Below are 15,078 nucleotides of genomic sequence, written 5' to 3' on the forward strand. Positions count from 1 at the left end.
CATCCTCATCACCACCGTCTCCATCACCTTCCCCACCATCACCACCCCCGCCATCCCCACTGCTTCCACTCACATCATTCTCACTGTTCTCACCATCACCATCCTCGGCATCAGCATCACCATCCCCCATCCCCACTGTCTTCACCATCACTGTCCCCACTGTCTCCATCACCACCATCCCCTCTGTCTCCAGCACTACCACCAGTAGCACAGGTCTTGTTCCTGTGCATAACAATGTCACCAACATCACCATCATCCATCAACCCTCCATGATTTAGTCCCATACCCTGTGGCATACTAACCAGAAAGAGGATGAGGAGTTAATGGTTAGTTACTTTAGTTAACATTAAACCTGAACACAAGTAATAACAAAAAATGCAAACAAACAAATTTCATCATGAATAGGCCATTCAACGTTGTGGCCTACACCGCTATTCAGTCAGGTGATGGTTGATCTGACTTTCCCGCCTGGTTCCAATAACCTTTGACTCCCAGTTGGTGAAGAATCTATTTGCCTCTGTCAATGACCCATCCCCACCAATTTCTGGGGAGGAGAGTTCCAAAGACTTATGATACTCTGAGAGACCATCAATCCTCCTCATCTCCATCCTAAATGGGATAACCCTTAGTCTTAAACAGTGTCCCCTCCTTCTAGTCTCTCCCACAAGGTGCAACCTCTTTTCAGCATCTGCCATCCCTAGAAGCGTCATGCACTTTTTTGAGAGAACTATTTTACACACGGTTAATGACTCAGAGGGCAGGGTTCTCTCCTCCTGTTCAGCTTTGACCCATTGAGGCCAGATGGTCACATTGTGCTGGGGACAGACACCCAGCTGTGATGTCCACTGACACAACAACAGAGATTGCTGGAAAATCTCAGCAGGTCTGGCACCATCTGTGGAGGGAAAGCAGTGGTAACGTTTCGGGATCCAGTGGCCCTTCTTCAGAACCTTGTTATTTCTGATTCCCAGGATCCGCTGTTCTTTGTGAGTTTTTTTCTCCCTCTCTTTGTCATTTCCACTGAATCGGTCAATGAGTGGCTGGAGGGCAAATTCAAGGGCACTAGCAGGTCTCCAGGCTGGACCCTGTGTCTCCCATGGAGCACCAGGTTCCCTTGACAGGTAAATGAACGTAACTTTCTAAACTTTAAAGTGACAATGTCCTTTGCACCCAAAGCTGTGTAGGCTGGGTGGCCTCCACACTCACAGGCCGCATTGGGCCTTGGTCTGCTGTCTGCAAAGCCTGGCAACTATATTCCACCTTAGGTCATAGATGTCCAGTTGGAAAAGCACAGCAGATCAGGCAACGTCCGAAAAAGAGAGAACAAGCTAACATTTCGAGTCTAGATGGCTCTTTACAACAGGCCTTATGTCTGTTGTAGGAAAGGTTTTGGAAAGGATTAGAAGAGATAGGATTTTTAAACATCTAGCAAGCAACAATTTGTTTGGAGATAGTCAACATGGTTTCGTCAAGGGCAGGTCATGTCTCACAAACCTCATTGAATTTTTTGAGAAGGTGACCAAGAATGTGGACATGGGTAGGGCAGTTGATGTCGTATACATGGACTTCAGTAAAGCCTTTGATAAAGTTCCACATGGTAGGCTGTTGGAAAAAATACAGAGACATGGGATTGAGGGTGTTTCACAGTTTGGAATAGAAACTGGCTTCCTGAAAGAAGGCAGCGAGTGGTGGTTGATGGAAAATATTCAGCCTGGTGTCTGGTTACTAGTGCTGTGCCACAAGAATCTGTTTTGGGACCACTGCTGTTTGTCATTTTTATAAATGTCTTAGATGCAGACATAGGTGGATGACACTAAAGTTTTCAGATGACACTAAAGTCGTTGGAGTGGTGGACAGTCTGGAAGAATGTTACAGGTTGCAGGGGGACTTAGCTATACTGCAGAATTGGGCTGAGGGAGTTCAATGCAGCTAAATGTGAGGTGATTCACTTTGGGAAGAATAACAGGATTGCAGAATAGTGGGTCAATGGAAAGATTCTTGGTATTGTGAATGTGCAGAGGGATCTTGGAGTCCATGTATATAGATCCCTGAAAGTTGCCACCCAAGTTGATAGTGCTGTTATGAAGGCATGCTAGGTTTTATTGGTAGAAGGATTCAGTTCTGGAGCTGTAATGTCATGCTGCAACTCTACAAAATGCTCGTGCAGCCACACTTGGAATATTGTGTACAGTTCTGGTCGCCCCATTACAGGAAGGATGTGGAAGCATTGGAAAAGGTGCAGAGGAGATTTACTAGGATGTTGCTTGGTCTGGAGTGAAGGTCTTATGAGGAAAGACTGTGAGACTTGGGTCTATTCTCATTGGCGAGAAGAAGGCTAAGAGGTGATTTGATGGAGAGATACAAGATGACCAGAGGATTAGATAGGGTAGACAGTGAAAGTTTTTTTCCTAGGATGATGATGTCAGCTTATACGAGGGGGCATAGCTACACATTGAGGGGTGATAGATTTAAGACAGATGTCAGAGGCAGGTTCTTTACGCAGACAGTGGTAAGGGCGTGGAATGCCCTGCCTGCCAATGTAATTAAATCAGCCACATTAGGGAGATTTAAACAATCCTTGGATAAGTACATGGATGATGATGGGATAATGTAGGGGGATAAGTTGAGAATAGTTCACAGGTCGGCGCAACATCAAGGGCTGAAGGGCCTGTTCTGCGCTGTATTATTCTTTGTTCTGTGTTTATCAGAGCTTCTGTGATGCAGAGGAGGCAGCATTTATGGGAAAGTTGGAGAGGTTTAGTATGGAGTGTAGGGTGCTGAGGAGAAGGGACGATGATAGTTCAGATTAAGTGATCAGAAAGAGACAAAAAAAACTGCAGATACTGGAATCCAGGGTAGACAGGCAGGAGGCTGGAAGAACACAGTGAGCAGAACTCAAAGTTGAGTCCTTCTGGCTGTAGGGTGCCTAGGTGGAAGATAAGGTGTTGTTCCTCCAATAGGAGCTGTGGTTTGTTTTGGCAACAGAGGAGGCCAAAGATGGTCATATCGGAAAGGGAGTGGTTGGGGGAAATGAAATGGGCAGTGGCTGGGGTCCCACTGGGATGGGGGAGGGGAGAGAGGAATATGATGACAGGTAAAAGAAAGGGAAGGAATGAGAGTGGGTTCATAAACTGAAGGTATTGCACCCACCTACTGTCACTTCTAACATCAATAAACTCCCACTTAACTCCAGAATCAATAGATGTGAAGCTGAAACAGCACAGCAGATCAGACAGCATCTGAGGAGCAGGAAAGACAACCATTTGGGCTGAAACATTTACTCTCCTGCTCCTCGGATGCTGTCTGACCAACTATGCTTTTCCAGCTTCACATCTATTGACTCTAGTTTCCAGCATCTACAGTCCTCACCGTCTCTTACATTCCACCTTAACACCTCTGGGAGTCTGGAGGACAACTGCAATGATCCCGTTGTCCTACGGCAGTAGGTTTTAACGGACTTTAACGGGATCAACTCGTTTCCCACTGCCCACAGACATTCCCACCGTGTCTTTGCCCTCTGGGTAAATGGCCCAGGATTGGGATAGAGTCAGGGATAGCAGCAGCATCGAGTTTGGGTAAAATCCCCTCAGTGCCAATGTGTCAGCCGATGAGAGGGGCAAGGCTTATAGCAGGACTCACCAAAACAAATGCACTCACTGTCCAATTTCCCAAATCTATTCACCTCAGAGTCTACGTGGTCTGGTTGACATTGCTGTCTATGAGCAAGTTAAACAGAACTCAAGGTTGAAGTGAGGTGATCTCTCCAGTGAAATGCAGGAACAAGAATAGGCCATTCATCCCCTCACAATAAACCATAACCTGCTATACATTTTTCTCTTTGTTTTTCTTTCTTTTTCCTTCACCCATTTTGTGTATGTGTAGGTGCAGACCATAACCTTCTATCAGCTTTCCGGGTTACTTTTGGATTGGATGGTTAATTAACACAAATTCTTGGTCTGAATTCAAGCCCAGTCATTTACAACATTGATTAACAGGGAAGTAGACAGGAAGGACTTGAATTTGTAGATCATCTTTCATGACCACAGGATGTCCGAAAGTGCTTTCCAGCTATTGAACTACTTTCATAGGATGGTCTAATATGGAGAAGACCGCAGTCAATTAGTACACAGCAAGCTGCAAAAGGAAACGCAATGTGAGAATGACTGGGTAAACTGTGCTGTCCATTGAGATCCCTGCTGTAACTGAGTGATTGAACAAAACAGTGGGGAAACGGAAGGGAAGGGTGGTTAGACTTCCAGCTTCACTGATTGGTTGGTTAGTGATCTAAAGGAGCAAGTCCATCACTTCTCCCTTTCAGAACCCACCTGATCTTCAATCTGCTGCATTCAGGGGAATGTGAATCAGGCAGATCCCACAGGGGCATCTGATCCAGCCTGCCCAGTTACACCCAGGTCACTGTTTGAATGGGGGTTCCTGCCTGCTCCAGTCTCCAGTGCTACCTGTAAGAGCACAACAGTCACGTGGAAGGTCAGGCTGAAAAATGTCAGCTACGACTCATTGCCAAATCTGGGTCAGAAGGTCAAGGTTCACCCTCATTCTAGAGACACGAACACAGAATCGGGGCTCACATGCTTACTGCAGTACCACACTGTCAGAGGCACTACCATCTGGATGGGACATTAGGCTGAGGCCCTGCCTGTCCACTCAGCTAGATGTAAACAATCCTACATCACAACTGGGGAAAAAAAACAGCATTCTCCCTAATGTCCCGGTCATAATTAATTCCTCACTTAACATCAATAGGAGCTGCTTATCTGCTCGCGCTCACATTGCTGTTTGTGGGAACTGAATGGATAACAGTTCACCATTGTGTTTTCCACTTTACAACAGTAACTGCACTTCAAAACACATTACTGGCTGCAGTTTGTGTCAGGAAACATCTACACCAGGTCAAAGAATCCTGGAATACAGGCAACAAAATTTACCTGTTCTGGTTCAATGAACCCATATTGGAAAGTATATGTGTGAATGAGTGTGAATGTGTGTGTGTGTGTGCGCGCATGTGTGTTTTAATGTAGCTATGTGTGAGTTTTGTATCTGAGTGCCTGTGTGCATTTCACTGCGTGTGTATGTATTTGATTTTGTGAGTATTTGTGTTTGGTGTTGTGTGTGTGTATTTTTGAGTGCATGTGTGAGTGTTTGTGTCTGAGTGTGAGTGAGTCTTTGTGTGTGTGCGTACTTGTTTGTGTCAAAGCATGTATGTTTGCATATGCACTAATGATTGTGCACTAAAGTCTATTTGTATGTATATGAGTGTCCGTAGGCCGGTCTGACAAATAAATATGCGAACAAACTCTACATCAATCTACAAAACATTAATATTGTAAAACCAGTCAATAAAGTTTCTTTACCCTGAAACGTTCTTTCTCCTACACTGTGCGAGGTTTCCACATTTCAGGACGAGAATAGCTAGTGGATAGAAGTTTCTCCATGCCGTATCTGACTGTTCTGCACTAAGCAGCCGCAATTACTGTATGTGCCTTAGACTTCCTGTTCAGGATGAATGAGACATCAATTGCTGAGCAGCTTCCTGCTTCTAACCAGGCTTAAACTTCCCCTCCTTAACCTACATAACAGTGCAAGTCTACATAATGTTAGCTATGCACTCCAGAGGTCATTCACACTGTAAAGTGTTCTGCCATGAGTAAATGAGTTCAGTAATTTCTGATTTTGTTTGAGATTTTCATGATCCACAGTTCTTTGTTTCTTGTTCATTGGATAGTTCCTTTCAATTTCCATTGATTTTAGTTTTGTTCAGGTTCCTTGAGGCCACACTTGGTCAAATGTTGTCTTGATGGAGTCAACAAAATGTGGAGCTGGAAAAGTCACAGTCGGTCAAGCAGCATCAGAGGAGTGGGAGAGTCGACGTTTCAGTCAGGACACCTCATCAGGACTCCTGTTGTCTTGATGTCAGGGGCAGTCATTCTCACCTCACCTCTGGAGTTCATGTTTGGACCAAAGCTATAATGAGTTCAAAAAGAAGAAATGATTTGGAGATGTCAGTGTTGGACCGGGGTGGACAAAGTTAAAGATTACAACACACCAGGTTATAGTCCAACGGGTTTAATTGGAAGCCAAACTGAGCTGATTATTGCTGAGCAAATGCCACCTGTTAGTGCTATCAACTCTCCCTCCCAACACCATGGTGAGAATTGAGGGTAGACGGATGGGGCAGTAACAGCCCAGGGTCTAGAATGTCCTGCCTTTTATGAACCGCTCAGAGCTGGGCTATTTCCTCCATTGCTGGGTGGAGGCCATTGCTGTAATTAAGCCGGAACAGCTTGGCCAGGGAATGGCCATGAAGCACTAAGCTGGAACATTTGCAGAGCCCATAGCCCTTGCAATATTTGGTGTGTTCAGTCACTTCTTGACATCATATGGACTGAACCAAATTGGTTGAAGGTTGGTCTCTGTGATAGTGGATGCTTCAGCGAGGGTATAAGTGGATCATCAACTCTGCATTTCTGGCTGATGACAGATTCAGAGCTCTGCACTGGTGTGTTGGGCTCTCCCATCGTTGAGAATGAGGATATTTGTGGAGCCTCCTCCTCCAGTGAATCGGTTAATTGTCCACCACCATTCATAGCTGGATGTGGCAGGGCTGCAGATCTGATCTGTTGGTTGTGGAATCTCTCAGCTCTGTCTATTGTGTGCTGCTTTTCCTTGCCAGTGACCCGGTCTCACACGTAGTCCTGTGTTGGACATCCATTAGGTTGATACCTCAGTGTTAGGTCTGCCTATGCAGCTCCTCCTTTGAGATTTTGATCATTTGAATTGTTTCCCTTTGGTTTCTCCTGGGTTATGGGGGAGACCGTGGTGCAATGGCAGTGTGTCTACATTAGTGTCTCAGGTTAAGGCCATGATATAGAAGTAGAATTCGGTTCATTGAGTCTGCTCCACCATTCAATCAAAGCTGATATGTTTCTCAATCCCATTCTCCTGTCTTCTCTCTGTAACCCTTGATCTCCTTACTAATCAAAAACCTATCTCTGTCTTAAATACACTCAATGATTTGGCTTCCAAAGCCCTCTATGACAATGAGTTCCACAGACTCACCCCCACTGGCTGCAAAATTCCTCCTCATCTCAGTTTTATAAGGTTGTCCCTTCACTCTGAGACTGTGCCCTTTGGACCTAGTCTCTCCCACGAGTGGAATCATTGTCACCACATCCACTCTATCCAGGTCTCTCAGTAATCTGGAGGTTTCAATGAGCTCTCGCCTCATCCTTCTAAACTCCATTGAGTACAGACCCAGAATCCTCAACTACTCCTCAGATGACAAACCGTTCTTCCCCAGGATCATTCATGTGAACCCCCTCTGGACCCCCCTCTAACACCACTACATCTTTCCTTAGATACAAGTCCCAAAACTTCTCACAATATTTCAGATGTGGTCTGATCAGAGCTTCATACAGCCCCAGTAGTACATCTCTGCTCTTGTATTCTAGCCCTCTCAAAATGAATGCTAACATTGCATTTGTCTTCCTAACTCTTAATGCTCTGGGGGACTGCTGTTCCAAATTGATCATGGCTGCTGGTGGAATTTAAACTCAATCAACAGTTCATCTAAATAACAGGAAAATATTGCCAATAAAGCCCACCTGGTTCACCAATGTCCTTTGACGAAGGAAATCTGCTGACCTTATAGAGTCAGGTCAACAAGCAACTTCAGATAGTGATCTTAAAGATCCTCTGAATTGTCCTGGCAAGCTGTTCAGTTCAAGGGCAATTATGGATGGACAGCAAAAGCTGTCCTTGTCTGTTATATCTACACAGAAAAAACTGCAGACACTGGAATCCAAGGTAGACAGGCAGGAGGCTGGAAGAACAAAGCAAGCCAGGCTACATCAGGAGGTGGAGAAGTCAACGTTTCGGGTGTAACCCTTCTTCAGGACTCGGGATGGGTGTAAGGGGAGCTGCAGAAAAGGGGGGAGGTGGGGCAGAGTGGTGAGGTGGGGATAGGTGAAGACAGGTAGATGGTACGACCTGTTTGGTCAATGGGAGGAATGAATCAGGTTGGTGGCTGGAAGGAAGGGTCGATGAGAGGAGTGGAAGGGAAGGGAGGGGGAGGGGCTGGGAAGGGAGTTGGGGGATGGGCAGGGAGGTTATTTGCAATTGGAGAACTCAATGTTGAGTCCTCCAGGCTGTAGGGTGCCCAGGCGGAAGATAAGGTGTTGTTCCTCCATTAGGAGCTGAGATTTGTTTTGGCATTGGAGGACAGCAAGGGTGGTCATGTTGGAAAGGGAGTGGAAAGGGGAATTAAAATGGGTGGTGACTGGGGGGTCAGGTCGGGCACTGCTGGCCCGGCTGAGATGCTCGATGAAACATGCCCTGAGTTTATGTTTGGTCTCCCCGAAGTAGGGAAGACCACTCCGGGAGCACCTCATGCAGTAAACTAGGTTGGAGGAGAGGCAGGTGAATCTCTCTCTGTGGGAAATACCCACATCCCACACAATAATTTTAAAAATCAGTGGCCCCAATTTTACACAACTTTTCCACATTTTACTGAGATTCGTCAAACCAGAGTTTGACTAATCATCCTCTCTCCATTCACTCCTTTCCACCAACAGAATCAATCCTGTGCAGAATTTTGTCCTTATCAGTGTGTTCCAGTTAAAACCAGGTCCACTCACTGCGTGCGGTGTTAAAGATCAAACCCTTTGCATCATCAATGGAGATAATTGGCAGCAGAGTTGGGAGAGAGTTTAAATTTCAAATACATCCAGTGAAAGATTATTGTTCACAATGAGAAGAGATCATTACAACTGAAATGGTTCAAATACCAAGCTGACGCTACTTGGGAATGTCTTCCATCATTAGGTGTGGTTGCACAGATTTCTTCTGTTTAACTTCATGGCTAGCACTCTCACATCTTCATCAGCGTGCTGTTACTTCAAGACCCGCTCCATGATTTCAAATTACAGAATAGTTAGAGCAATGGGTGAGACCATTCAGTCCACAGTATCTGTACTAGCTCTCTGTGTAATTTCATTCCTTGCCCCAGACGTTTCCTGCGAACAGCAACTATTTTTTTTCCCCCCATAATTATCCAATTCCGATCTGAAAGACGAAAGAAGACTTTCTTTAACCAATCACCTTAAGTCTGTAACCTCTGGTTCTCCATCCTTCCGTGGGGTCAGTGGTTTTCTGTCAACCACTCTGCTCACAATTTTGATTGGTTTGATTTTGAGAAGGTACAGAAACCTGAACACACGCACCAGCCGGTTGCGAAACAGTCTCTACCCCACTGTTGTTAGAATACTGAATGGACTCACAAACTCTTAACATTCGCCTGTAGCTGTGTTTTTGTTTTTGCCGTTGTTTACCAATTATTTACTATCTATACTACTTAACCCTGTGATCTACCTATATTGCTCACAAGACAAAGCTTTTCACTGTGCCTCGGTGCATGTGACAATAAATTCAATGCAATGCCTAAATTACGAAAGGCATATGCTGTCTTAACCCCTTTAACTACCCTTCCGATACATGAAGGGTTAGGGAACATTATGCACTAGTGTTAGTGTACACGCACACCAACATCCCTCTGATCTATAGTGATTCCAAAAGTCCTCCATTCATCATATATTCATCATATATCACTTTCCTTCCCTATACTTCAATGTAACACTGAGGGAGATTGTTTCATTTTCATTAGCTGTGAGTGTCACTGGCTATTTATTGTCTATCCCTCATTGTCTTGAGAGTTAAGATTCAAACACATTGCTGTTAGTCTGGAATCAGGTCTCGGTCAGACCAGGCAAGGACAGCAGATTTCCTTCCCAAAAGGATGTTAGTGAATCAGATGGGTTTTTCTGATAAACAACACTGGTTACATGGTCAACATTAGATTTGCACTCAATTCCAGATTTTATTGATTTCAAATTTTGGATTTGAACATGAATGGGATACAAAGCACTGTCCTTCAACTGAAATCTTAATTGAAAAGTTTAGCTGGATATTAAAATTCAGAGAGGAATTATTATCATCGAAACCAGCACTTGGACTTCTCTGAAAAATTCTCTAATATTTTTCTTTCTTGATTTTATTTTTTCTTGACATCACTTTCCCTTTACTCAATTCTTACGACTGTGTGTCATTCTGTGTGTGCCCTTTTAACTCTGAAGCATTATCCTTCAGTTACAGCTCAAAGTTTTCCCGTCATTGTGCGTTTTGTGAAAAGCCTGTTATCTCATACCCATGTGCACTGGGGCAGGCAGTTCCTGAACACCAGCTAACATCTTGACGGGAAACAGACATCTCCTAACCTCCCCCACTCTCTTTCACCAACATCCCTCCCCCCTCCCCCACAGCCCGTACCCTCCTCCTCTCTCAGCTTCCTGGCAATCTAGTGCAGGAGTGACAAAGCATCAGGTTGTGGCGTACACAGTGGCCTTGCTAAACCAGCATGTCGTGCACAGAGTTGATGTAGTGAGCAGCCTGACAGCTCAGAGTCGGAAATTTACAAGCGAATGCGGTTTTTTTTCTTTGTGTGTGTTATTGCTGGTCCAAAAAAAAAATGCCTCGCAGATGTCACAGTTTAAAAGGCGTGTGCAGTCAATGCATCGGCCTGTTAGAGTGGAGAGTTCTTTGTGTTTTATTACTGGGCCCTGAACAGCATGCTGCTTAACTGATTTCCCCTTAAACCTCTGTTAATTGTTCACTGCTCAGGAAACCTTGCCTGATGCACCAGGTGATGTAAAAATGGAAGGTTGAGGCTGCGGTTTCTTTAAACTGCTCTTCCTCCTTTTTGTTATTTTGTGTTTTCTGCTCCCCTTTTCCGTTCAAACCTGCCTCAGAGAAGCTGGCGGATTCTGATGACACGGGTGTCACCAAATTCCATGCCAAGCAGACTGGCAATCCATCTTGACCTGGTGCCACCTTCCACCGCCAACACAGAGGGGCAGCTGTGTGGACCGTCTGCAGGGCTCTCTACAACAACTCACCAAGGCTCCATTGATGACAGCACCTTCCCAACTCATGATCACTGTCATCCAGAAGGACTAGAACAGCAGACACATGAGAGAACCAATCCCCTCCCTCTCCAAGCCCCTCACCATGGGCGGCACGGTGGCGCAGTGGTTAGCACTGCTTCCTCACAGCGCCAGAGACCCGGGTTCAATTCCCACCTCAGGCGACTGACTGTGTGGAGTTTGCACATTCTCCCAGTGTCTGCGTGGGTTTCCTCCGGGTGCTCCGGTTTCTTCCCACAGTCCAAAGGTGTGCAGGCCAGGTGAATTGGCCATGCTAAATTGTCCGTAGTGTTAGGTAAGGGGTAAATGTAGGGGTATGGGTGGTTTGCGCTTTGGCGGGTCGGTGTGGACTTGTTGGGCCGAAGGGCCTGTTTTCACACGGTAAAGTAATCTAATCTAATCTTGACCAGGAATTAGATTGGCCTCTGCCAAGATCCCAGAACTCCCTTCCTAACAGCATGGTTGGGTACCAACACCTCAAAGATTTAACATCATTAACCTTTCCTTCCTTCAATCTGAAATCCCCACCTGTTTCAAGAAGACCACCATTACCCCGGTACCAAAGAAAACCCAGGCAGTGTGCCTCAATGACCACTGCCCAGGGACTCTGATCTCCATCAATATGAAGTGCTTCGAGTGGTTGGTCATGGCTCACATCAACTTCAGCCTCCCATCCTGCCTCAATCCCTTGGAATTCACCCACCATCACAACATGTCCACGGCAGATGCCATCTCCCTGGCCCTACACTCATCCCTGGAACACCTGCATAACAAGGATACCTACACCAGGCTCCTGCCTATTGACTACAGCTCCACCTTCAACACTATAATCCCGTTCCTGATGAGCCTCATTCCTGATGAAGGGCTTATGTCTGAAACGTCGATTCACCTGCTCCTTGAATGCTCCCTGACCTGCTGTGCTATTCCAGCACCACTCTTTTTGACACTATAATTTCAACGAAACTAATCTCCAAACTCCATGACCTCGGTCTCTGCTCTGCCCTCTGCATCTGTATCCTCTAATTCCTGACCCACAGACCGCACTCAGTAAGAATAGGCTACAACACCTCCTCCGTGACAATCCTCAACATGACGCCCCACAAGACTATGAACTCAGCCCATTAGTGTACTCCCTGAACACTCATGACGGGTCCTAGCTCCATCTACAAGTTCAGTAATGACACCACCATTGTAGACCAGAACTCAAACAATCTCGACACAGAGTACAGTAAAGAGATAGAGTGCTTGGTGGCGCTGTGTAAAGGTAACAATCTCTCCCTCAATGCCAGCAAAACAGAAGAGCTGGTCATTGACTTCAGGAGGTGGAGTGGAGGGTACACCCCGTCTGTATCAATGGGGCTGAGGGGGAGATGGTCAAGTTTGCAGGACTGATGATCGTCAGCAATGTGTTCTGGTTCACCCCTGTTGCTGCAACAGTCAAAAAAGTACAACACCTTTACTTCCTCAGGAGGGTAAGGAAATTCAGCCTGTCTGAAATCACTCTTACCAATGTTTACAGATGCACCATAGAAAGCATTCTATCTGGGTGTACCATGGCTTGGTACAGCAACTGCTCTGTCCAGGCCCGTAAGAAACTACAGAGAGTTTTAAACATAAAGCCCTGTCCATCATGCAAACCGATCTTCCATCCATTGACTCCATCTATTCTTCTGAATGCCTCAGAAAGGCAGCCCCAAAGTCATCAAAGACCCCTCCCACCCCGGGTATAATCTCTTCCAACCTCTTCCATCAAGCAGAGATACAAAAGCTTAAACACATGTACTAAAATAAGATTCAAGAACAGCTTCTTCCCCACTGTTATCAGACTTCTGAATGAAAATTTGAGAGGTGCAATCTAATATTGATCTCACTGTTTGTGCACCTTCTCCACAGTCATAACACTGTATTCCTTATTCTATTCTATTACCTGAATGCACTTTTTATGGAATGATCTGTCTGTACTGCATGCAAAACAAAACTTTTCACTGCACCTAGGTACATGTGACACATTGGGGCGGCACGGTGACTCAGTAGTTAGCACTGCTACCTCAGTGCTAGGGACCCGGGTTCGATTCCAGCCTCGGGTGACTGTCCGTGTGGAGTTTGCACATTCTGCCAGCGTCTGCGTGGGTTTCCTCTGGATGCTCCAGTTTCCTCCCACATTCCAAAGATGTGCAGTTCAGGTGAATTGGCCATACTAAATTGTCTACTGTGTTAGGTGCATTCGTCAGAGGGAAATGAGTCTGGGTGGGTTAATCTTTGGAGGATCGGTGTGGACTGGTTGGGCCGAAGGGCCTGTTTCCACACTGTAGGGAATCTAATCTAATCAATCAAACCAAATAAAACAGACTGCTGCGGTTCAAGAAGGCTGTTATTCAACTGCTTCTCAAGGTAAATTAAGGCCTGGGAATCAGATGCTGGCCCTTACCTTGTCAGGAAAATGGACAACAGAAATGTCAGGATTATAGCCAATGTCAATCATATGACTTAAAAATTACGGCAGGGTAGTGTAGATTAAAAGGTTAGTTATTGAGTGTGCATGTGGGCAGATGTTAATGGATAAACTCTGAAAGAGAGGAGCCACAGCTTATAACATGTGATTGGTGCACGTTCACAATATAATGCAAACTAAAAATTACTTTGATAAGTCGTAAGACTCCAGCCCAGTGACTCCCAGGCACGTATTCCCACTGCAACCATTTTGGCATTTGAAATTGACTCGGACTCCGCAACCATGTATGAATGGTGGGGGAATAAGATGGTGAGGGGGTGGGTGGTGATGGACGGGAGGGAGGGTGCCTCTGGGAGCACATTGTTGGGGGTTAGGAAGGGTAGGCAAATGGGGTTCAAGAACAGCCATCGGGGCTCAACACTCCTTCCTTACAGATGGGAATCTGCTCAAGGAAAAAGGGTAGAGGAAGTTTTATTTTATAATATTTTTCACATCTCACAATGGACAACTATGAAGCACCAACTAGAAGCACACTAAATGTAGTAACGATGCTTTAATCACCATTCAGCCAAATTTACATGTTTGTAGCTCTGAGGATAAGCCAATAATCATTGATAATAAAACAAAGAACGACGGATGCTGGAATTCTGAAGCAAACCATAACAGAAATTGCTGGAGAAACTCAGCAGGTTTGGCAGCATCTGTGGAGAGAAAACAAAGTTAACTTTTCAATCCAGTGACCCTTCTCTGCAAACTTTCTTAAGAACAGTCATGTCAGAGTTGAAATATTAACTGTTTCTCCCCCCACCCCCGAGGTTAAGAACAGGAAAAGAGAGGTCACCCTGTTGGGAGTTTTCTATTGGCCTCCAAAAAGTTCCAGAGATGTAGAGGAAAGAATTGCAAAGATGATTCTGGTTAGGAGCAAGAGTGAGAGGGTAGTTGTTATGGGGGTCTTTCACTTTCTAAATATTGACTGGGAATACAATAGCTCGAGTACTTTAGATGGGTCAGTGTTTGTTCAATGTGTGCAGCAGGGTTTCCTGACACAGTATGTAGACAGGCCAACAAGGGCAAGGCCACATTAGATTTTATACTGGGTAATGAACCAGGCCAGGTGTTAGATTTGGAGGTCGGTGAGCACATTGGTGATAATGGCCACAATTCAATTATGTTTACTTTAGCGATGGAAAGGGTTAGGTATACACCACAGGGCAAGAGTTATGGCTGGGGGAAAGGCAATTATGATGCAATTAGGCATGATTTAAGATGCATAGGATGGTGAAGGAAACTGCAGAGGATGGGCACAATTGAAATGTGGAGCTTGCTCAAGGAATAGCTACTGCATGCCCTTGATAAGGATGTACCTTTCAGGCAGGGAGGAAGTGGTTGAGTGAGGGAGCCGTGTTTACTAAAGAAGTTGAATCTCTGAGGTAAAAACAATGACTGCAGATGCTGGAAACCAGATTCTGGATTAGTGGTGCTGGGAGAGCACAGCAGTTCAGGCAGCATCCGAGGAGCAGTAAAATTAATGTTTCGGGCAAAAGCCCTTCATCAGGAATAAAGGCAGAGAGCCTGAAGCGTGGAGAGATAAGCTAGAGGAGGGTGGGGGTGGGGAGAAAGTAGCATAGAGTA

The 15,078-nt window shown here is 45.5% G+C and overlaps 1 protein-coding gene across 1 annotated transcript in view; it reads right to left on the bottom strand.

Moving 5' to 3' along the window:
- LOC122565442 (tyrosine-protein kinase JAK2-like) overlaps positions 1-5,495 on the bottom strand; it is a 116,112-nt gene extending 110,617 nt beyond the window's left edge. The window contains exon 1 of the mRNA XM_043721426.1: positions 5,373-5,495. The gene's annotated coding sequence lies outside the window, so the exon portion shown is untranslated. The remainder of the gene's footprint in view (positions 1-5,372) is intronic.
- Positions 5,496-15,078: the final 9,583 nt, after the last annotated feature.

The sequence above is a fragment of the Chiloscyllium plagiosum genome, chromosome 31, assembly GCF_004010195.1.
Source record: "Chiloscyllium plagiosum isolate BGI_BamShark_2017 chromosome 31, ASM401019v2, whole genome shotgun sequence".
NCBI classification, from domain to species: Eukaryota; Metazoa; Chordata; class Chondrichthyes; order Orectolobiformes; family Hemiscylliidae; genus Chiloscyllium; species Chiloscyllium plagiosum.